The sequence below is a fragment of the Artibeus jamaicensis genome, unplaced genomic scaffold (genome assembly GCF_021234435.1).
Source record: "Artibeus jamaicensis isolate MK-2021 breed Jamaican fruit bat unplaced genomic scaffold, CSHL_Jam_final contig_548, whole genome shotgun sequence".
In the NCBI taxonomy this organism is placed as follows: domain Eukaryota; kingdom Metazoa; phylum Chordata; class Mammalia; order Chiroptera; family Phyllostomidae; genus Artibeus; species Artibeus jamaicensis.
In genome coordinates, this window is record NW_026521883.1 from 3,559,673 (window position 1) to 3,582,550 (window position 22,878).

At 42.2% G+C, this 22,878-nt stretch overlaps 1 protein-coding gene across 3 annotated transcripts in view; it reads right to left on the minus strand.

The window, feature by feature from the left end:
• The window catches only part of GNG2 (G protein subunit gamma 2), a 106,226-nt gene that overhangs the window by 23,418 nt on the left and 59,930 nt on the right, over positions 1–22,878 (minus strand). The window contains exon 1 of one of the 3 annotated variants that reach the window (XM_037155630.2): positions 4,189–4,273. The exons of the other annotated variants lie outside the window; for them this stretch is intronic. The gene's annotated coding sequence lies outside the window, so the exon portion shown is untranslated. Of the gene's footprint in view, positions 1–4,188; positions 4,274–22,878 lie in introns of those variants that run through there. 3 annotated transcript variants of the gene reach the window in all.

Genomic DNA, 22,878 nt, shown 5'->3' on the forward strand with positions numbered 1-22,878 from the left:
AAGCCTTTGCCCGATTATTTCTTCAGAGTGTTTTACAGTTCTTGGCTCTTTTATTTAGGTCTTTGATGCATTTTGAGTTAATTTTTGTATATGGCATTAAGTAAGAGTCCAACACCATTCTTTTCCATGCGGATATCTAGTTTTTTCAGCATTACTTGTTGAAAAGATTGTCTTTTTCCTATTAAGTACTCATCACCCTTGTTGAAAATCATTTGACAATATACGTGCAGGTTTATTTCCAGGCTCTCTATTCTATTCCTAAATTAATTCTATTTTAAGCTAATTTCTAAGTATTTTCTTCTTTTGACACTATTGTAAATGGAGTTTTTAAATTAATATCCTTTTCAGATTGCTCATTGTTAGTGTATAGAAATGGCATATCACTGATACACATTCATGGGGAAGAAGCAGCCTCTGCCTTCCACCCTTCCTGACTGGAGAGCAGCTGCACGCTTTGAGAAGTGTGGTTGGGGAAAGGGTCTTGTACCTCAGTAGCATCATGGGCCTGAGAAAAACTATTGACAGAGTTAGATGCTTAGGCAGTTTCAACAGGGAAGCACAGACACAAATCAGACATTTTGGGCTAATGTTCCTGTTTCATTTTACATGTAACCCCAATGGGGCAGAAATTATTTTTTTTACAAGAGGGAAGGAAACTGTTTGAATATACTAACTAAAATAGCTGAAAGAAAAAGTAAAATTCTGCTGAAGAGATCGTGCAGCTTTAAAACACACACACGCCTGGGCCGTCGGAGGGCCACTCCAGAGAGTCACCCAGCTGCGTGGTCTACGTCTTCTACAAGTCAGTGGGGCAAAGGGAAACTGAATCACCAGTCTGGTGTTTTGGGGGGAACTTTGGATTCCTGAGGCCATTTCTGGAATCTCAAAACATCCCTGGGAGCCAGTGGGGGTGGCGATCATGGGCAAGTAGCACTAGAGTGACACTCTTTGGTCCAACAAGCTGTTCTTAGCCCAGCAATTGATAGCACCTGTCAAGAACTAGCTCATCTGGCAACTAAGTTATGCACAGAATATGGGTGATTATGCATCTATAAGTTTGAATTAGTGAACGATAATACTGCATACTGATTCTTTTAGAATTCTACAGCCAAATGTTCGTTTTAAAACTCTAATAATTTATTCTCTGGAAATTCCAAATGGGATTTAATCTATTCTGCAGGCCCCACACCAGATTCACTGGCAGTGGTTCTCAGTCAGGGGAGGTACCACCCCTTAGGAGGCACTGGGAAACGTGTGGGGCGGTCTGGGTTATGATGATCACTAGACGTGCTCCTGGCATTCAGTGAGCAGAGGCACACACTCTCACGCCCTGCAGAGTGCCAGGCCACAGTGACCAGTGCTGCTCCAAAGGCCCACAGTACTCTCGACGGGAAAGGGCACAGGCCAAAATGGCCACAGAGCCATGCATGAAAAATCTGCTCCAAGAAAGTACTACAAGGGAAGTTTCTTAAGTCTAATGTCTTATGATCCCTACTTCCTTTCCAGTGATGAGTGTTAAGTGCTCAGAATTTCATTAGCATTATGCTTTACGGATATTTGATTCCTGCTATCAAACAGACAACATAGTCTTCCAATGTGCTTATAGAATGAGATTATGCTGGGTTTTCTCTGCCAGTGAGCAAAACGAATACAGACAACAAAAACCCAGAGAACAATGATAAAGCTTGTGTATGACAGACTGGCAGGAATCTGCAAGAATGTCCTAATTATCCCACCTGAATTCCAAACCCAAGAATAATACAGAAGGCATTTTATTCTTCTCAGCTGATGAGAGGAGCATTGCCCCACCCCCACCCCAGCAACACTAGAGAGAGGCCCGTCATGGAATAATAACCATTAGATGAGTTTTCTCTTCCAGCATTTTAATTTCTTTCAGGAGGAACTTTTCTGTTAAGAAACCACACATTTTCTTGCCATGGAAGCTTATAAACACACAACCCCTTATTTCAGTAGCACAAAGATAAATAAATATTTTGCTAATGGAATCCTTGCCTTAGAGAGTGCAGGTTAATTGCGGAGGATTCCATTCTTTTTTGTACTCTAATGGTGTTTTCTAAGCCTGGTAGTCTGTGGCCTTTCGTTTTAATTACAACTGTGTGCTTCCCAGAACTGTGTTGTGATATTTGCAGTAGGTGCTAAGGGGTTTGATTTATTTGTTTTGTGTATTTACAGGTTCAGATTACACTGGCAATAAAACAAGCAATTTTAGGTCTAGAGAACAAATTAGAGGTTTATAGTCTCCCAGTCACCTGATGATAACCTTTATTATTCTCATGTGTCAGTTAGCCATATCATTCATTTGTGAGTGGTTGTCACTTGTTCTTGAATTAGAGGACTAATTTCAAACGATTCCAATTTAAAATATTCTAGAGTTTCTTTCTAGAATTACTCACCTAGATAAATATCTGTTAACTGTTCACACCACAACCCAAGTGTAGCTTGATCATTTTGTCTCTTTTTTTGATCACTACTCTGATTTATTCTGCAGCAAGTATGCCACCACGAACTCAATTAGATCACGCCTACAAAGAGTAAAGTTAACACGCCTTCCTGTGAAAGGCTTTAACAGTCAGAACACCAGTGAGTTTATGCATAGCAGCTGCAGTGTGTACCAAATAGTAATTGTAAAACAGTCTGCCAGGCTTCAATGTGGTTTTTTGTCAGGCATCTCTCTCTATTACCAGTTGGCCATTTTGACTTGATACCAAAATAGCACATTCAATCTAATAGTGTGCACTAATCAGTACACACTAATTTCTTTTTGGTTCTCCAGACATTGGGGACATTTTAAATCAATAAGGGATTTCTTTGTCAAGCTTGTTGCTTTTCCCCCAACACCTCCAAGCCCCAGAGAATCAGGGTTGGAATCGGTCTTGGATGCTCACTCTTTCCCAACTACGTGTTTTGGCAACCGGAGCCGTCACCGAGATCTATTTTGGGTGTCACAATATCCTGGTTTCCTCATTTGCCTTTGCTCGTTTTTGAGCAGTGATGTGGAGGCTGCAGGTGGAGAATAAACACAGAGGTGAGAGCAGGGCAAGTGGGGGCAGGGTGAGGGGCAGGGTGGGGCACATCCTCACAGACTTGGGCATGGAGGAGCTTGGGGATAAAGGGTATACGATTATTTAGTCCTTACCCTAGGATCCATTTACTGACTTGAGAGGGGGAGGGAGGGAACGGGAGGGGGCGAGAGAGAGAGAAAGAGAAACACTGATTGGTTGCCTCCTGCATGCACCCCAACCAGGGATCAAACCAGCAACCTAGGTATGTAGATAGGTGTCCCAACTGGGAACTGAACCTATAACCTTTTGGCATATGGGAGGACACTCCAACCATCTGAGCCAGCGAGCCAATGCTGAAATGATATTGGACTCCACTGTGACTGGCTGATATTTGAGGAGAAGAGGGGTACCTGGGAGGCAAAGGGAGGGAAGGGGGGGACCCAGGGAGGTGACGGAGGCACAGGAGAATATCCTCCCTTGCGGAGCCTCAGGCAGTTCACAGGCAGCCGGAATGCAGAGAGCTGGACAAGACAGTGGTGGCTAAGGTGAAGTATGGATTTGTGAAAAAAATAAAGAGGGGGCCTTTCCCCCCATCCCACCCCTCCTGCACCTTCTAGTGCTTCTTATTTCCGGGAATTTGATTTTACAGGCTAAAAGCTCTGTTCTTTCACTGGAGGACCAGGAACTCATATTAAGAAATGAATATTACCTTATAAACCAAGGGCTCGCCATGTGCCAGGAAGTGGGCCAAGTGCTTTAAAGCGTTACCCTATTTAACCCCCTGGTTCCAGGGGAGTAAGTAACCACTGCACCCCTAGTTGGAGGAAAATGAAGTTTAGATTAAGTGAGAACATTAGTGAGATGGGTGTTTCTGAATCAGGCTCCTCGGGGAAAGATTTTCTTCCAGCCTCTTAATTCACATTTTTAGAGGGAGCACTGTGATCCTAATCTGGGGCCTGCGGTATATGTTTGGTCATTTCATAAACATATAGCAATTGTTACAGTGTTTGTAGCTACAGAGAGAGCAAATGCAAATGAGGGCTAGTGTGGAAGCTATAGCAAGCGAAAGGGCCAAGAGGAAAGAAAAGGAACCAAGGGAGCGACATCACCTTAAAATCCACTCTGTGCTACTTCCATGCAGGTCTGCTGGGACACGGCCACTTACCCACTGGGAGAAAGACAGGATCCTGTCTGATTTCCCTCAAGCCAGCGCGGAGCTGTCTACGCCGTGTAGGTGGAGAGTAAGACACAACACAGCTTCCCTGTTGTGCCGGGTGCCGGAAACCATTGCATGGACTGATAGCTTTCTACTTTCCAGTAAACTGTTGCTTTTGAAACAACACCTCTGTGGGGTGCAGCCCTCCTCTTAGAAAAGACATCATTGGTTAGCTGCCTTTAACGACCTTGACAAAAACACAGCCTTGAAAAATGTGGACTCAGTCACAGATTTCACAGATTGTGTAAAATGAAACAGGAATGAATAGGCCATGTTGCAACTTAAAAATCACACGTAAGCTTTTAGTTTTTATCTGAGCCTTGGATAAGGACACCGCTCGTTATCCACAGATGGGGCTGGCAGTCTTAGATGTTAAATGGGCTTTGTTCATGCAGTGAAAAAAGATTAGTATTTCGTGTGGCATATGTTGAATTTTCTTTCTTTTCTTTTCTCCTTCTTCATTTTTTTTAAATATGGAAGCCCAGACCATGAGCCAGTAGGATTCCAACAAAAGAAAAATAATGAGCTCGTTTCCATAGAAATGGCTCTGTTAACCTCCCGATGTCTAACACTTCACAACAGCAGGCAAGGGGGATCTGACAGGCAGCGGCCTTCTGTCTCCTTGTAGGAAATTATCTATTGGTTAATTAATTTCTTTAAAAAAAGAAAAAACACCGCTTCAATTCTAAATCCTCAGTGGATCTCAAGCCTTAGGCAGCTCTGGAGTGCGGGGAGCCCTGCCGGTCGGAGCCTCCCCCCCCCCCCCCACTCTGCCAGTGGCCCCTGAGGCTTACAGAGAGGTAGCTCCGAGACCCTCTGGCTGAGCTCCTCAACACAGCCCCCTGCCCCCGGCAAGCACTGGACCTCCTCCATTCAGATGTGGTTTTATCACTGTGTTGTCTGGGGACATTCCCTGTGATGCAACTGATGGGTGGTACAAGAGTGAAAAACAGGCTCTAGAAGATAGGAGACCTGAATTCTAGTGTATTCTGACGCTCCCAGCTGTTTTATGGTGGGAAAATCATTTTATCTTCCTGGGGCTCAGTGGCTCAGCTGTAAAGTGGAGAGAACAACTCCAGGATTGCACAAGTGTGCTTACTGCTTGTGACAGACAGCATGTTACGCCTTATGGAGTGCTATGCAAGCAGCAGGCATGACTGGAGAATGACCACCGCCATGTATTGAACAGCTACTAGACACTGGGCCCTAAGAACATTACATACATAATCTCCAATCCTCAAAACAAGGAACGTGGAAAAAGAATCAGTGACTCAGAAAGGCAAAGGGAAAAACCTGGGATGATGATCAACCATGATTCTGTTAAGTGAGAACTTAATAATGAGCATGAACTTAACATTGCAAAGGGAAGGAAATCTTCAGGAGGAAGATGAGTAAATCTTTACATTCAATTTTGAACTTTCCAATTTGCATTGACAACCCATGAAAGAGATAGAGATCATATGAAAATCCATTGTGATTTAGAATTAGTAAACAAGGATTTACTGAATGCTTGATGTGTGGGAGCCGGAAGCCTGTGCCTGGTGTACACACAGTGTTTCTAAGGAAACCAGCCACCGAGCAGATGTGCTACCTCAATAATCTAGAAAGGCACTTCCTTTCATTGGTATCTTCTGGAGGGAAAGGCTCACATCCACATACAATGGATAAACATAAACTTGCTGCCTATCACCTCAGACCAATTGGTTTTGGCCTCCTCAGTCCTGTCCCTTGTATGTAAAGGCCAGCGGAGCATCTGTGCATACACAGCAAGCGCTTCCATCCAAATCTCCACTGCCTGCTGCTGCCCCACATCAGCAGCGCCAGTCTTCAGCCAACCCAGCCTCGCTCTGGTCTGCAGACCAAGCTCATGTCCATGGCGGCCATGATTTTGCATTATCTCTTACCCCTCATGCACACCTGGATCTGACAGCCCAGATCAAGCCTGCCTTCCTCTGAGAAACCCTCCTCAGCAACTACACAACCTCCTCTGTCCTTCAAGCCAACTCCAGCTCAGGAGCTAGTGCCATTATAAAACAAGCCACTTCTCTATTTTTAAAATTGCACGCTAACGGGTATTATCAGTTATTAGTATTTTGTCCAGCCTTCCTCCCATAAGTATTTATTAAACCTGCCTTTGTATCCCCCAAATTGCCTCTCTTCTCTGGTGAAGCAGGTCAAGCCAGGTTCACCCCAAGGCTCTGGCACACTTGCTGTTTCCCAGCGTGCAGTGCTGCGCTGTCCCCGGGTGGGGCCACAGCAGCTTTCTCCTGTAGACCTGTGTTCGAGTGCCACGTCTCCCCCTGAGCACACCACCTGAATGGTGCCGCCCGGCCCCTGTCATTCTCCAGTACATCACCCTGATTATTTTCTTCACTGTGTTACAAAAACCTAAAGTTACTGAATTAATTTATATATCATTAGTCTCTTTTCTTCTCTCAGTGTAAGCTAAGAGCAAAGACCTCATCTGTCGTATTTACAGAAAGTGCTCAATAAATATCTGTTAAGTGAATGAAGGTCCTGAAGAGGTGCCCCCAGCACCCAGCCTAAAGCACATACATTAGATGCATCGGTAAATATTTGCAGCTTCTGAGGATGAGTACCTGGCACACAGCACCACCCACGCTCTTCTCTGGAGCCTGACCAAGCAGATGTTTCTGAATACAGATTGCTAACAATGGCTTTTGCTGGGTCGCAAATGGGCTCATGCAGCATGGTTCCCGAAGGGCACCTCACAAATTCTGTACCTCATCTGAACCTCAAGTATCCTCACACTGGGGCAGAAGATAGGCTTGTGACTCGCCCCTCTTCCCTCTCACCATTTCCTGGCTCCAGCCAAAAAAGGGACGGATCCTCAAGTGACCAGATGCATTCCAGGTTGTTTCTGGCGACACACAAAGCATCAGTAAGTTTTCCCACTTTGCAGAGTGACACAAACGCTCTGTCTGAGAGCATACACACCAGGCCGACGCTGAACGCTCCTCTGTCACTTTGGCCTCGCGTCTGCCCCTCCACCAGTCTGTGACCACTCATCTCAGGCAGAATCCCAGTGCGAGGCCACGGCTCTGAAAACAGGCATGGAAGGCCTTGTCTCCTTTCATCGGTTTGATGTCAGGGAAAGCAGGAAGCCCATTTTCCCCCAATTCACTTTTTAAAATATTTTTTTTCTTATAAAACAACGACATGGCCATTATCTCTGTGAAAAACACAGAGATTCAGAACAGAAGAATCTCCTATAATCCTTCCATCGGTACCCGACCTGGTTAACCTTCACAGTAACTCGCTGAGCGCCTCTCCCCAACTGGGAGTGCTTCTTTTTTTCATGTGTGAGAACGTGCTGAGAAGACAACATGAACTGATACACACAATCACTGGCTGGGCCCTGCGGAAGTGCTGACCTTCTGAGATGGTTTCTCATTATCTGCACTACGAGATTTGTTCCTCCTCCACCCTACATCCTTACGAGAATGAGGTGATTTCAATGTTTCCTCATCACTCAAGTGTCAAATTTTATATCACATCTTTTAAGTCTGTGACATATCTCTAAAATGCCATACAGAAGCCATTTTTTATTCTTTTAAACAATATTGTTTTTAAAGCTACTGCTCTAAGTGCATAAAATAAATTGCCATGCCAATATCCCTCTGATCATAAGGAAGAATGTAGGGGAAAATGTAAGAAATTAAAGATGAAGAGACGAGTAACTTTTTTTCTTTACTTTGTCCTTAACCAAGAACATAGACAGCTCCGGCCCACACTGAGTCAGGAACAGCCTGCACTGCAGGAGCAGAGACTCAAAGAAGGGGCACTTCCCCACAGAAGAGCGGTTCATCCGGCTTCTCAGAAGGGAGAAATGAACTGGTCTGAAATAATAACTTGGGAACCAGGAGTTCCTCTTACAGATACTTTTTGTAAAGTCAGTGTTATCATTAGAATTCAGTGTTCTAGTATGCTGCTGAAAGGGTTTCGTGATTGTGTATATATAGTCCCAAAAGTATCTCAATCACAGAAACTATTTTCGGGAGCTCTTTAACCACCCTGGCTGCTCACTTTCTTCCCTTTCTCGCCTGCCCTCCTAGAATGAACACCTCTGAGATCAGTCCCCACACATCTAGACCCGTTCTGAGAAAGCAAAGGCTGTGAACGGAACTGACCTTAATTAACATACTCGGGAATTCCTGGAGTTACGAAATCTCAGACTTGAGCAGGACCCAGAAGTTATCTTGCAGAACTATCTACCCAAAAGAGAAATCTTTTTTGTAACCACTGACTTATTACCTTCAATCACTTGTGACACAGGTTTAGAAAATACCTCTAAATGTATGGAACCCAGAGTGGCACTGTGTTTTGTTTAACATTTGGTCCAGTTTTGGCAGCCCCTTAGGGGCTCATGAAAGGAGGCCTCTTCCAGGGTAAGAGTCCAGGATTCTTCTAGGAATGAGCAAGTTAGAAAATAGCTCCTCTGCAAATGTATGCCACTAGCTTAAAGAGAGGCTACGTGTAAGACATCTGAAACTCACTGAACCCAGATTCTTATTTCACAGATTAGAAAGATTTAAGGGCCAGGGTGACGAAATGAATTGCCTTAAAAACCAGCTATAACCGAGCATCAGATTCAAGGACTTCTACCCTGGTTAAAAAGTTAGATGAACTTTTCACTGTTTCTTGAGTATTTCTAACATTTTACTACTCTCTAAATTGGAAGCATATTAAGGTTCTGGTTTCTTACTCAGCTGTCTTCCCTCACCGCCCCACATGGGCAGTCCCCACTAGGGAAATCCTATTAGGAAAATGGGGGCAGGGGAGAAGGGAGTCCAGGAAGTCAAAGCCATCGGCTGCTCTCTCTGTTGACCCCTCACACTCTATGGCGATCACTACTCAACAGTGAGGTATTATGACCTACTGAGACTAGGGGAACTAGGCTTGATTTTTCCACGTTAGTCATTTTTTAGCATTATTTTTTGCGAAGAATGTAATTCACCAGCAACTTTGCCTACAAAGTTTCCCTCATTAATGAGTGAATAGTATTTGCTAAGCAGGTCCCTGCCCTTTAGTAAAATAGGTTCAATGTTGTGTGGAAGGAGAAACATAATTATGTAGATTCCCCAAGGAATTTCTTAGAGGGCATCTCCTTTTAATAACGGTGGTGTCTCTTGGTAAAGATGTGAAGGGAAAGACAGAGGGGGTATGGAAGCAGCAGAGCCATGAGGATGCTCAATGAGCTGGCAGTCATGGTCCCACACGTACTGAACCCAGTTCAGGAAGACAGTGTGAGAATCAGCATGAGATAATACAAAGTGCTGAATTCTGAGGCTAGAGGTCTGGATTTGAGCCTCAACTTTGCTGCACAACCATTAATGAGTCATTTCACCCTTCTTGGCCTTAATTTCCCCTTCTGTAAAATAAGACATGATCACTAGCTCTTTTTGCTAGTTGTTCCAGAGATACTAACACAGTTCTACTTCTGTCACTGTATCATGAAATCCCACAGCTCCAGGACTCTCTCAAAGTAGTTAAGGCTCAGCCCCAATTCCAAAATTAAATGTCCAAGGAAAGTGGGCAAATATGGAGAAAAACTGTAAGACCAAGAGGATCCCAGCTGGTTGAAAGAAGGATTTCAAACTTTCTATTCTTTCATGTCCATTAGGAAATGGACATGGTCACTCTTTCCAGGTCACTCCCATTGTACTCCAATTCTAAGAATTCAGGACACCAATCCATTGAGCCTCCTGTTTCTTCGCTGTCCTTCAAAACCATCATGTCCTCATTTGCCACCTTACCAGGCTTAGAGAGAGTCCACGGTCTACCAAGTGGTCACCTCCTTTCAAGCCACAGAAACTCTGTCTCTTTCTCCCTTAATCATATCAGCTGATAAAAATCCCCAATACTGTTGAATCCAACCCTCAATCTGTCCTTGGGCAACTAAAGAATGTTGAGTAAACACACAACCACAAACTTATAGATATTAACTTCAAGTGGGTCCTTAGTGCTGCCCAGCATTTTTTCCACATTTCCATAAGTCAAATCCCAATGATATTTTTCACACCTTCTTCTCTCTCCCTAAACCTCTACTATGTCCTCTCTCACTATCTTCATCCTTAGCTGGTAACTTCGCTTCTTATTTCACTGAAAAAGCAACACCATTCAGAAGAGAATGCCTATATTTTCCCATGACCGACCCCACCAACTTACCTGCACCTGCACTTTCATAAACTCTGCCTTCTCTTTTGTGATGATGAACTGCCCACGCCCTGTTTTTGTTATACCTCGGTGAGGAGCTCCTTCACTTCAGTACTGCTCCCATCTTCTCCTGTCTACTAAAGGATTGGACCCTTCTCCTTTTTTTCTTGTTTTCTCCAGCATCACCAATTTTCCTATCTCTTTATTGGAGCAATCTCATCGGGATATAACATGCCAAAACGTCTAGCATCTTAAGAAAAATGACAATAAAATCTGTCTATCAACTCTGCATGTCCTCCTCAGCAAGAATCACATTTTTTCTCTTCCCCTTACAGGTGACAAAGATGACTTGGCCTCCCTGCATCCACTACTTGTCCCCCAATTCTTTCTTGTATTCACTTCAAATAGCTTTTCTCCAGCTACTCTGCAGAAACCGTATTTGTCTAGGTCAGCAGCAGGTCCAATTTCTAGTCTGACAAATGTACTGGTTACCTATCAAGTCCTCATTTTACTTGACCTCTGTCTTAATTTTATATGGGTGTTGTAATGAATTATCACAATCTTGAGGGCTTAAAACAACAGAAATTTATTCTCTCACAGTTCTGGAAGCTAGAAGTTCAAAGTGAGTTCCACTGAGTGGAAAACAAGGTGTCATCAGGGCCACCCTCCCCTAAACTCTAGGGAAGAATCCCTTTCTTGCCTCTTACAGCTTTGGATGGCTACCGGCACTCCTTGAGTTGTGGCCACATCACTCTACTTGCTGTCACACTGGCTTCTCTTCTCCTTCTGCCTCTCTCTTATAAAGATACTGATTGGATGTTAGAGCCACTAGGTAATGATTCTGTGTCATGAACATCAACTTAATTACATCTGTGAAGACTGCTTTATAAGATAATATTCACAGATTCTAGGAGTTAGGACTTGCTATCTTTGGAGATCATTATTAAACTACTTTAACCTTCTAGTGACATTTAACACATTTAACTCCTTTCCCCTTAAATACTTTCTTCATTTGACTTCAGAAATGCTGCTTTTTCTCAATTGATGATTCATTCATTCATTCATTCATAATTGTGGTAAAGACACATAACAAACTTTACCATCTTAACCAACTGTAAGTGTACAGTTCAGTAGTGTTAACTTGTTTACATTTTGCAGCAAATCTCTAGAACTTTTTCATCTTTCAAAACTAAAACTCAGTGCTGATTGAACAACAACTCTTCATTTCCCCCTCTCCCCAGCCTCTGACAACCACAATTCTACTTTCTGTTTCTATTAATTTGATTACTTTAGATACCTCATATAAATGGAATCATACAGTATTTGTCTTTTACTGGCTTATTTCATTTAGCGTAATGTCCTCAAGTTTTAGCCACATGTAGCATCTGACAGGATTTCTTCCTTTTTATGGCTAAGTAATCTTCCATTGTATGTATACATTACATATTGTTTATCTGTTCATTCATCAATGGGCATCTGGGTTGCTTCCACCTCTTGGCTATTGTGAATAATGCTGCTATGAACATGGATGTACAAATATCTCTTCAATTACACTCACTCCTTACCCTTCCTTCCATGATCTCATTCAGACCCATGGCTGTAAAAACTATCCCTTTGCCTACATCTCTTAAATTTATATCTTGATTACCAGTCTTACTCCTGAACTTGAGACCCATATATCCAACTATCTACATGCCCTCTACATGAATGGGCATCTCAGACTTGACATGTCCCAAACCAAGTTCTCCATTTTCTCCCCCAGACCTGCTCCTCCTACATTTTCTTTTTCATGGAGATCAATGGCCACTGCATTCCTCTGGTCGCTCAGATTAAAAATATTTAGGACAAAAAAAAATTTAGGACAGTCTTACTTCTTCTTTGTTTCACATTTCACATATAATCTACCAGCAAATTCACGGACTCTTCCTTCAAAATATCTCCAGGACCCAACCCCATCTCTCCCTTCCACCACTACCATATTGGCTTTGCCACCCTTATTTCTTGAACATTTCAATGTCGTCCTATCCTCCCTGATTTTACCCTGACCCTTTTCAGTCCATTTTTCAAATAGCAACCAGAGTGTTCATTAGTAATGCGTATGTCAATGATGCCAGTTCTCTGCTCAAAACTCTCTGGTGACTTTCCACCTCTCTCAGAGTAAAAGCTCAGTCCTATGCATGGTCTATAGGAGCTGGATGATAACATCCCTGGGCATCTCTCTGATTTCATCTTCCATCAGTCTCCCCCTCTTCACTCTAATACAGCAATCGTGTCTCCTTGCTGTTTCTTGAACATGGTAACCATTCTGCTGTCCTGGGCCTTTGTACTTACTGACTCCACTATTTGGAACACTCTTCTTATAGTTTATGTTCTCACTCATCTACTCAAGCATTCAACTTGCCAGGGGCCCTCCCTGGCTTTCCTGTCTAAAATCCCACCCCTGCTTCTTGCTCTTCTCATCCTCCTTCCCCTGCTTTATGTTTTTCTTGGCTCTTAACACCACATGACATATTTTTATCTTCATTTATTTGTAGTGTGTGTATTACCTACTAAAATATAAGCCCCATGAGCACAGAAAATTAGTCTGTTTTGATCATTGCAAAATCACTGGTGCCTAGAACAGTGCCTGGCTTATGTCAGGCTTTCAATAAGTATTTGCAGAATGAATGAATGAATGAGGTACCTATAATACCTTTATCAAATGAGTCATTTCCCAAAATGCAGTTTGCTTCTATTGATTATTCACAGATGGGTCTTGAGAGCTTTAGCACTTTGGAACTTTAAAAAAGACCTTGCAGGAAGTTAGCTTTAAAACAGGTTTCCTGTTGGACCCTCTAAATATTGTTCTCACCTATACAGGTTAGGGAATTTGATGCGAACTTCTAAGTTACACTCCTGAGGCATATTTGTTCCATTGAACTTCAAGTCATCAATATAGAATGGTAAGTATAAGTGCAGAAGGTTACTTTCGAGAACACACTGTACTGTCCACTGTTTTGAGGAAACACCTCTGAGGCAAATCAAAAACAGATTTTCCAACGAAGAGACAATAGCGAGCGCAGGTGACCTGACCAAGGTCACAGATGGTGTATATAAGTTACTTGACCAAGGTCACAGATGGTGTATATAAGCTACTTGACCAAGGTCACAGATGGTGTATATAAGTTACTTGACCAAGGTCACAGATGGTGTATATAAGCTACTTTTTATATCTCTGAGAACTAGTGCTTTCGCTAGAAAATCCCAGGAAATAGACGTCTCTTTTCTTACTAGCTCTTTTCTATGAAAATGACTAATTTCCTCTATTAAGTAAGGTCAAGAATGGGGGGCTCATATCTGCAAACACTTTGTTTATGTTGGTGATGGGAGAGTCAGGCCTCATCACCAAGAGACAAGGCAGGACGGGGCTGGACAAGCATTTTGTGGCCCTGGAATAAAGCAAAGCTCACTCTGCTGAAGACAAATAAGAGTGTTCAAACCATATTTGTACAGTGTGCTAACCAAAATACACCAAAGGAAGTACACACAAAAGAGCCAGAAGAGTAATTCACACCTGGTTAGAGCATTATTCGCTTGGCTGAGGGTTGTTTACAGTATCATACAGGTTGAGGCTGAGATGAATGGGCCACGTCACAGAGGTGGTGATTAGCAGTCTGCATAGATACATGTTCTGGAAGCCTTGGAGATAGATACTTTCATTACTGGTGAGTTTAAAGTTAGGCCGATACATTTTCTTCTGGCTGGTGGGAACAGATATTATCATCCTAGCAAATAATTTTCCAGAGGCAGTGTATCTTCCATAAATTTTTTCATTTCTCTGTCAAACTGACGTCAGAGCAGCCCACTCCAATGACTACTGCCGGCCTCTCCTCTCAACGCCAGCCTCACATCCCCTTGTGCTTTCTACCCTGCCAAGCACGGAAGCATCGAGGGAGTCCCTACGGCAAGTGGATTCAGTCTTCTCTCATCCTAAAGAATATTTCCATGGAAATCAAACCAAAACTGAGTAGGAAAGAGAGGTGGATTACATTTAGTTTCAGCACCTGGATGGCATTAACCTCACCCACACCAAATTACTTTTGGCTTTAGGCACATAAGGCTTCTGGTTGTGACTATTGCCTGATATTGTTTCTTTACCCTTTCCCTTGCTTGGAGAGGCAAATTCTGCTAAAGTTGCTAGAGATTTCTGTGATTTATAGATGCTCATTTTCAGAAACCTCGTGTGTCTGAAAGACTGCTTAGTGAGTGACTCTGGATTCTTAGCACCCTCACATCTTCTCCCTCCTTTAGCAAATGTTAGATGGGTCGTGCAATGACGAACTGCACCCACCGAAGAGGGAGGATGGGAATGGGATGAACGAAGTCAGTGGCCCATCACAGAAGCTATTTAAAAAGCTGGAAAAGAAACAATAAGCAACCTTGTATCTAAGCCAGCTTACTTGATGCACCTGTTACTCAGGTGACTCCTGATTAAGCAAATGAGCTCAATTCATTTTACAGAGGTCTAATTAATACTCTGACATTACAAAGCCATTTGAAATTCCTAGAATTTGGTATTACAAACCCCAATGTCAGTAATCCCACTTGCTTATGAAATGCTTTTTATTCATAAACGTTCCACATACAAACAAATGACAACACAGAATCTTTAGTAAAAGTCTTTTAAAATTACTAAAGTTACGGTTTAGTGCAAACAAAGAGCGCCCGTGATTTCTATGAAACGAAGGCTCAGTTCACACCGGGCACTGGGACAGCTCCGAGTCTGGCAAAAGGCAAACACCCAAAAGCGACTTCAGAGGAAACTTGGTATTTCCATGGGGTGTTTCGGTGTCACAACACCACCGTAGGATTTTAATTTCATGGGAGATCGATCATCTTTTCTTCCAGTTGTTTGCAAAAAACACCAAAAGGTGTCATTTTAAAGACTTTCGGTCTTCCTTACGTAACAGACCAGTCTTCCCAAACATCTGGGTGGCTTTATTTAATCTAACTGGGCAATTAAACGAAATCTTGCCACCTCTGCAGCTACTTTCCTTTCAAACATCAGTGTAATGAGGAGATTTGGGGTCTGTCTCCTTACTGTGCCAGGCATTGCTGGGAGCCAAGGACAGAACAGGGAACTGGACACAGCCCAGTGTTCAGGGAGCTTGTGCTCTGAAGGTGGAGACAGACCCCCGACAGACAACTTCAACACGGCGTCTTGTGTGTTAGGGTAGAAGAAAGCCCACATATAACGAAAGCACCTAGGAGGGGCACCTAAACATTTTTTTTTTCTGGAGAGAGAAAGAAATAAAAGACTTTCTAGTACTAACATGAAATATAGTGATATGTTAGGTTAAATAAAGATTTTTCTCTGAGTGGAATGGTGGTTGCCAGGGGCTAGGGGGTGAGGGAAACTAGAGATGTCAGTGAACGCGTACAGACATCCAGTTATAAGATAAGTAAGTCCTGGAAATCTAATGTACAGCATGGTGACTATAGCTAACAATATTGTACTATATACTCAAAGGTTGCTAAGAGGGCAACCTCTAACTTTTCTCACTATACACACGCACATACACAATGATAATTATGGGAGGTGACGGATGTGTTAACTAGCCCTATTGTGGCAATTATTTTGCAATATATTAAATGTTTTAAACCATTACCTTGTATATATTAAACTTGCACAGTTTTATGTGCTAATTATATTTTAATAAAGCTAGAGGAAAAAATAAAGAAGAATCTGGTGCATAAGGAGTCCTCCAGGAAAATAAAATAAGTATGGTTATAAACTTGCTTTGTAATACCTGTGTAAAAGGTATTGTGGTTTAATCCTGAATAATAAAACGGTGAAGTACAAAGAATAGCAATTTATCTCTAGCTGAGAAATGCCAAGCACTAAGTGCACAGTATATGTCTTCTCCAGGTCATGAACCTAAAGGTAATAAGCAAACATTTTGAGTGACAGTGAGAAAGGCAAGGAATTTAATTGAACTATGTGACAAAACCTGACAATAGAAGCTAAAAAGAAGATACCAACAGTTTTTTCTTCAGCTTCGGACTTCAACTCTTGTTTGATCCCTGGTCACATGATCGAGACTGACTTAAATGATGTGCAATCATAATTTGAGCCAATGACATAAAGAGTCAGGTATGATTAATTTGGAAGGTTTAATGTTATTTACTGTTATCCATACAGTGGTCGGTGGGTCTTAGCTGAACTAGAGACCCTGACTTATGAAAGAAAATCTAAATTTGAAGAATTTTAACGCTATAAAATTGGGAAAAGGGTCAGAGAAAAGAAGTAGGGCGATTGTAATTCAAAATGACATCAGCTCCAGATAAGCAACAGACATTCGGTCCCAGACAAAATTATTTACCGTATTGCTGGATTGATTATGCACTCAAATGGAATTACCTGACCAAACGGGACTGCTAATGGTCAGAGACAAAAAATGAGAAGGTCAGCGCAGCCCAGGAAGGAGGGAAGACTCTTCTCCTAATTAATAGCCCAAGAGAAGGAACCAGCTGACGTGTGTTTGGCAACTTGCCTCAAGTTAGACAGTTGCATTTGTCTCCAAAGGCCTCCCCTCTCTGAACTGTTGCAGAGAATAAGAAAGGTGCCCACACACTGAGTCACCGATCAGGACGGAAGAAAAAGCCATTTCCTATGAAGGAGGCTGAAAGGAGAGAAATACAGATATCTGGTATCTCCAAGTATTTTTTTCAAAATGATTGTCTTATGATGATTTTAATGCTCAGACCATGATAAATGTTACTCTATTATACTGACTTTTTAAAAATAAGAGTTGGTAAAGAATAACAAAAATAATCATTAAAAAATCAGAAATCTCCGACAGGGAAAGGAAGGCACTGGAGCCACCAATCTCCTGCGTCAGTGGTCACTTGTGCAAGGTCGCAGAACGTGGGAAGACGAACCTCAGGTCTACGTTTCTGCGGACTGCACCCCCGCCCCCGAAAAATTAGTCCAAAGCTCATTCAAGAGTCAGAGATAAACTGTATACCTTTTTTCCTACATATGAATCTACTTTTGCCTGTAATTTCTATGTCTTATTTAGAAGGGAAGAGATGGGATATTTTGAAAGGTTAAGATCTAACGTCCATTATTTTGCTTTGCTCTTCATGACTTCCTCCAAATAAACTTAAGTGCACCTTGGTGAAGCCTGGTGTTAGAAGAAAACATAATGTCAAACTGATGATTTCGGCAGGGGGTGGGAAGACAGCAAAACAACTCAGTGTATCTCAGCAGGGCAAACAACAGAACTGAGAGCTCACTACACACTACAGATCACTTTTTATAATAAAAACAGAAACTTTCATGTTCTCAATGTCCCTACCTCTATGTTCTCAAACCCTCATTTAACTTAAAAAACACAACCAATCACTTCCCTGGGGTCTTTTCTTTTTGGGCCCTACTCTGCCCTTACCTCTCCAAGTACATTTTTAAGGCTTCAATGTCAAGTCCCGCATGACAGAAGTTGAGAGCTGGCCCCCCAAAAGGGAGCATCCTCTGACTGTCAGAGGGGGACACTCTGAGTGCTTCCTGTCTTCTGCACATTGTAATTATTGCCTTTACCTACAATGGCTATGCTGTGGGTTGGGAGGAAATACAAGGAGCCACAGAATCAGTACAGTTTTATAGTCACACCACCTGGCTTCAGTTGGATTTTCTGCCATATACTAACTGGTCAGTGAAGTTACTTAAATACTCAGTTTCAGTTTTGCCAACTGTCAAGTGAGAGTATTACAGTATCCAGTTCTTAGGGTTGCTGTGGAGATAAGATAACACACATACAGTGTGAGAACAGTGCCCCATACGTAGCACTTGCTGAACAACCGCTGCCATCCCTGGGATGATGAACACCAGAGATGACAGGCAGAGTCGTGAGAAGCAGATAACACCACTACATATTTTGAAAGGTAAGTGGATGCAGTGTTCGCCTTCAATTATCTACACTTTTGGGAGCTCTTTGCTTTGAGAAATATTTTACTCAGAACTCCCTAGTCTGTGTCCTGAAGGCTGCCTAACAATTTGAGATGAATCTCATCAATAGACATTTCCTTTATAGCAACTTGGGCAATCAAAGGTGTACCTCGAGGTCCCTCTGCTGAATTGCGGAGCAGGACTTCCTTCTGGCATTTACTCACCTCTTTCTCCTTCCTTCTCTCCTGTGATTTGTAACACAGCCAGATATCAAAGTCCCTCACTCAGGTAATGCTGTAGGTCTGATCTTCCTAAATGTCTTATATTTCAAAATTACCTCTTCCTATATCTTCCTTCCTTACCTGTTAACTAGGCTCAACTAAAATTAACAGTGATAACTGATTTTTAAATAGTACTTCATAATTTAGGAGAGGTCTCTCATGAATATTGTATGTCATTTTGACTTCATAGCTGTACTATGATGGCAAAGCAGGTGCTATCATTCCTAATTTCTGATTAGGAAACAACCTCGGATGCATGAGCTGGCTAGTTCTTCTAGTCCACAAAACATAAGTGACCTTACATTAGGAACTGCCAGCTTCTAATTTGGTATGTGAAGCCAAATGGAACAGAAAGCTAGTTGTTTCAAGGAACTCATGCTAAGATGTGGATAACCAACTGTTTAACCCATCAAGAGATACATGCTTTAAAAAAGAGAAGCCCTGGAAAGACTAATGAATTCGTAGTTATAGAATAAAGGTGCAGTGGGGAATTTAGGTATATCTCAGCAGAGAGTCTTTCTGATTTTTGCTGCCCACAGCTGCTGACCTGCATGGCCAATCCTGAACTGAGGTGTCCCAGGGCGTCTGCTGAGGCTAAGAGGAGATAAACCTATGTCCCTGGGGAATCTGTGGGCCATTCCTATCACAGGCAAGGGTTTAAATTCGTATACATCTTGCATTCTATTCCATGCTTACTTTAATATAAATTTTTAAAACAAAATAGAGCGAGCTTTTACTATATTCACGTTGGTATGTGGTAGCCTTATCCCAGTCTAGGAAGGTTCTATGAAGTCAACTAAGAACCCCACAAACAAATGTCTTTTCATTTAAATCTAAATCATTCATATATGTAGAATATAAGTCATATATATAAAAATCACAGACACATACACATGCACCAATACAGAATGGAAAAATATAAATGTATTCATATATATTTCTGCATGTATGGGAAAATATGAAACTAACCATTTGATTTCATAGCTTCAAAAAAGTCAAACTCATTTTACCTTCACAATCTAGATTCAAATCTTCTGGAAGCTGATGACCTTTATGTCATTAAGACCCAAGACCAAGAGGGAGCTCTCTGCGGACAGCTGGCCTCCCCGCTCTGGGTGCCCTGGCGAAGGCGGCCACAGGAAACGCGACACACCGGCTGACTGTGGCTGCGATAGACACAAACCTTAGGTTCAAGCCATTTCCTATGCAATGCCTATTATTTTCTCTGCTCTGTGGTTATATCTAAATATGGGTATTGTGTGAAAAATAAAACCTCCTATACACGGAAAGCCACAAAAAAGTGATTTGGCAGAAAGAACTGCTCTGCCAACAAAATGTACGCTGGCTTGTTTCAGGCGGAGGAGCTCCAGGCCGGCTGAGGCTGGGTAACGGTGCGAAGCGTCTCCATGGCCGCGCGCGCCCCCTTCTCCACCCCCACCAGCCTCGGAAATGAGCAGTTGCAATCTTTAACTGGACTGCCTGGAGCCTCCCACCCGCGGCTGCTCAGGAAGCACATACCAGCAAACAGAATGAAAGGGGCCTTTGTAAACAGCAGTCGGTTATTTCTTAAACAGACTCCCACATAAAGGCCTTTTTGTTTCTTACTCTTGAGGAAAAACTGAGCTCCTTCTGAACAGTCTTCGGAGAGGGAGGAGAAACCGAAGATGGGGGAAGAGGCTCAATGGGGGGTACTACACAGCTAGGGACAAAGGAGGGGCAGTGGGAAGTGTCCGGGGCCATTCTGAGGTTAAAGAGTTTGGTGGCTGGCAGGGAGTGGGGTCAAGGTGTTGTTGGGGTTAAGAGCAGCTGGCTGGACAAACCGCTTGGGGTCTTTTCCCCCAGAAAGGGACCCATTCACGCAAAGACTATTTAGGAGAAATCTTAGTGGTCTGGCCTCCAGAAACATTTCAGGGAACTAGGTGCTCTCTGAAATAGACTTAATTTCTTGTCTTTTTTGCCTTTTCTTCTTATCCAAAAGGGTACATTTTATATTTTACAAGATCCACAACCAATTTTCTTCCCATCATACTGTCCTAGTTTGTTTCTCTTTCCTAAGAGACATCCCAAGACATGTATGATGTCTTCTTTAAGACAAGACAGACCTCTTTCCTAAACAAGCAAAATCTCTTCATCTATTTCAGACATCCCAGAATCTGAGTCAAAGTATATAGGAAAAGGCTACAGTTTTACCATTTCATTTATTTGGCTGTAACATGGTTAAATACATGTGTATGCATGCACAGAGGCACACACAGAAAAAGATGGTCTCAATTTACCCTTCATCAATTAAACATTTAATTAAAATTTATTATAATCTCACTGAATCCAGGTGCTACCACTGAAGAAAATCTACCCCCCCCAAACAAGTACAAAAAAACTTAGGGTTTTAGAGATTTGGATTCATTAAGAAATGACGAGAATATGATGTTGCTTATTGCAATTCTGTATTAGCTTTACTGAAACAGAATCCCTACTGAAGGCAGGAGTTGGCTGAATTCTTAAAAATTTTAAAGAACTTTTCATGATTTGAAAAATCCTTCCCCATTTAATTTACAAGGTCTCATTATGTTTCTTAAAAAGAACAAAAACTCATCGCCCTAAGAGAACCCACTGCTCAGCACCTCTGGTAATGGCGGTTATCTCTCCTGCTTTGTTGCCTTGGCCACAGGTGTGACAGCATGATGAAGCAAGCACTACTTTAATATCCTGTACATACGGATCACCCAAGGACTTAATTAGCTGCCTGTGTCCTAAGGAAGAAGAGAGTCCCTGTGGGTATCAAATACAGCATTCTGCAGTTATGGCCCCTCTACCCACAATAATACATTATCCCTGTAAAACAAAGGGAGGTTTGGTAGGAATTGTAAAACTGTAACTCTCAGTTCCCCCACACTAGTGTGTTTATGTTTGCTCCAATGTCTTGAGCATTCTGCATCTATTAGAATCCCATCCTTTAAGGAGGTGACTTCCTTTCAGAGGATATTAATGATAGTAACACTTTTTAAGTACTTACCATGAGGCAGTATTTTCAGAACTCTACTTAAATGCATTGAATTCTCACAACACTATGTGGTGAGTACTAATGTTATCCACCATTTTACATTTTTAGGAATAGATGCACAGAGAGGTTAAGGAGTTTACCGAAGGTCACACAGTCAATCAATGACAAAGCGGGGCTTTAAATCTTTACCATCTGTTTCAGAGTCTGTACTTTTTGTCACTATATTATACAGCCTTTCAGGACCATGGATCTAAAAAGAACTCAGAAATGACATCATCTCTCATTTTATAGGAAAAAGAATGAGAGTCAATGGAAGTTAGGTGACTTTTCTTGAAACATATGCTAGTTATTAGAAAGTCCAGACCAGAATCAAGATCACTCTAACCCCAATGAAATGTGTAAGTACTATCCTATTCTCTCGTCCCTTCCCCCAAAGAATTCAGGTTTTCCTAAGGAGCCCAGTACCCTTTTCACTAGAGAACATTTCCTCTCATATTATCATGGCCCAACAACTGCAATTTGTCAAGCCTGTGTAAATGTATGATGTCTTGTTTAAGAAAGGTAAATATTGGCAGTAACAAAGGCAAAATTCCTTGGGGCACTCTGGACAGTTAGAAAGGATGAAAGGGAAGGAGGACCTAAGAACCATTCAAGGGACACTATTCTAAGAGCTCAAAATCCCTGATGCTCTCCGGCACCTTAACACTTACAAGTTCTATCCACAATAAGTCTTTGTTGCTGCATCTCTTGGCACCCTGTTCCCACCCTACAGAGTACTTCTATATCACGACTTGTAATTGTATATGCAGTTGTGTGTGTGTTACAGATGGACTGCAAGCTCCATGAGGACAGGCACAGAATCTGTTCTATTTGCCTAGAAACCTGCAATATAGTAGGTACTCAGTATTTGTTAAATAAATGTACACCAACACTCAGCAAAGAGTGTTAAGGAATGTCTTAGGCCTAATAAAGATCTATTCTTCGGTGCTCATTGCCTGGGCCACATCCATCACTAGAGAGAGCAGAACACGTACAAACAGACAAAGTCTCAATCAGCAGATTTGTGTTGGCTTACAAATCTACCTTTCATTCCGGGTCACAAACCCCCAGGGTGGGCCTGGTTATAATGTTAAACCTCCATCATCAAACTAAGTAGAGGACCAACTGAAAACATCTAAATTTTGGGATAAATTAGGAGGAAATGTGTTACTTTTAAGGTTTCAGGGTAGCTCAAAGTAGGTGAGTTGAGTTTC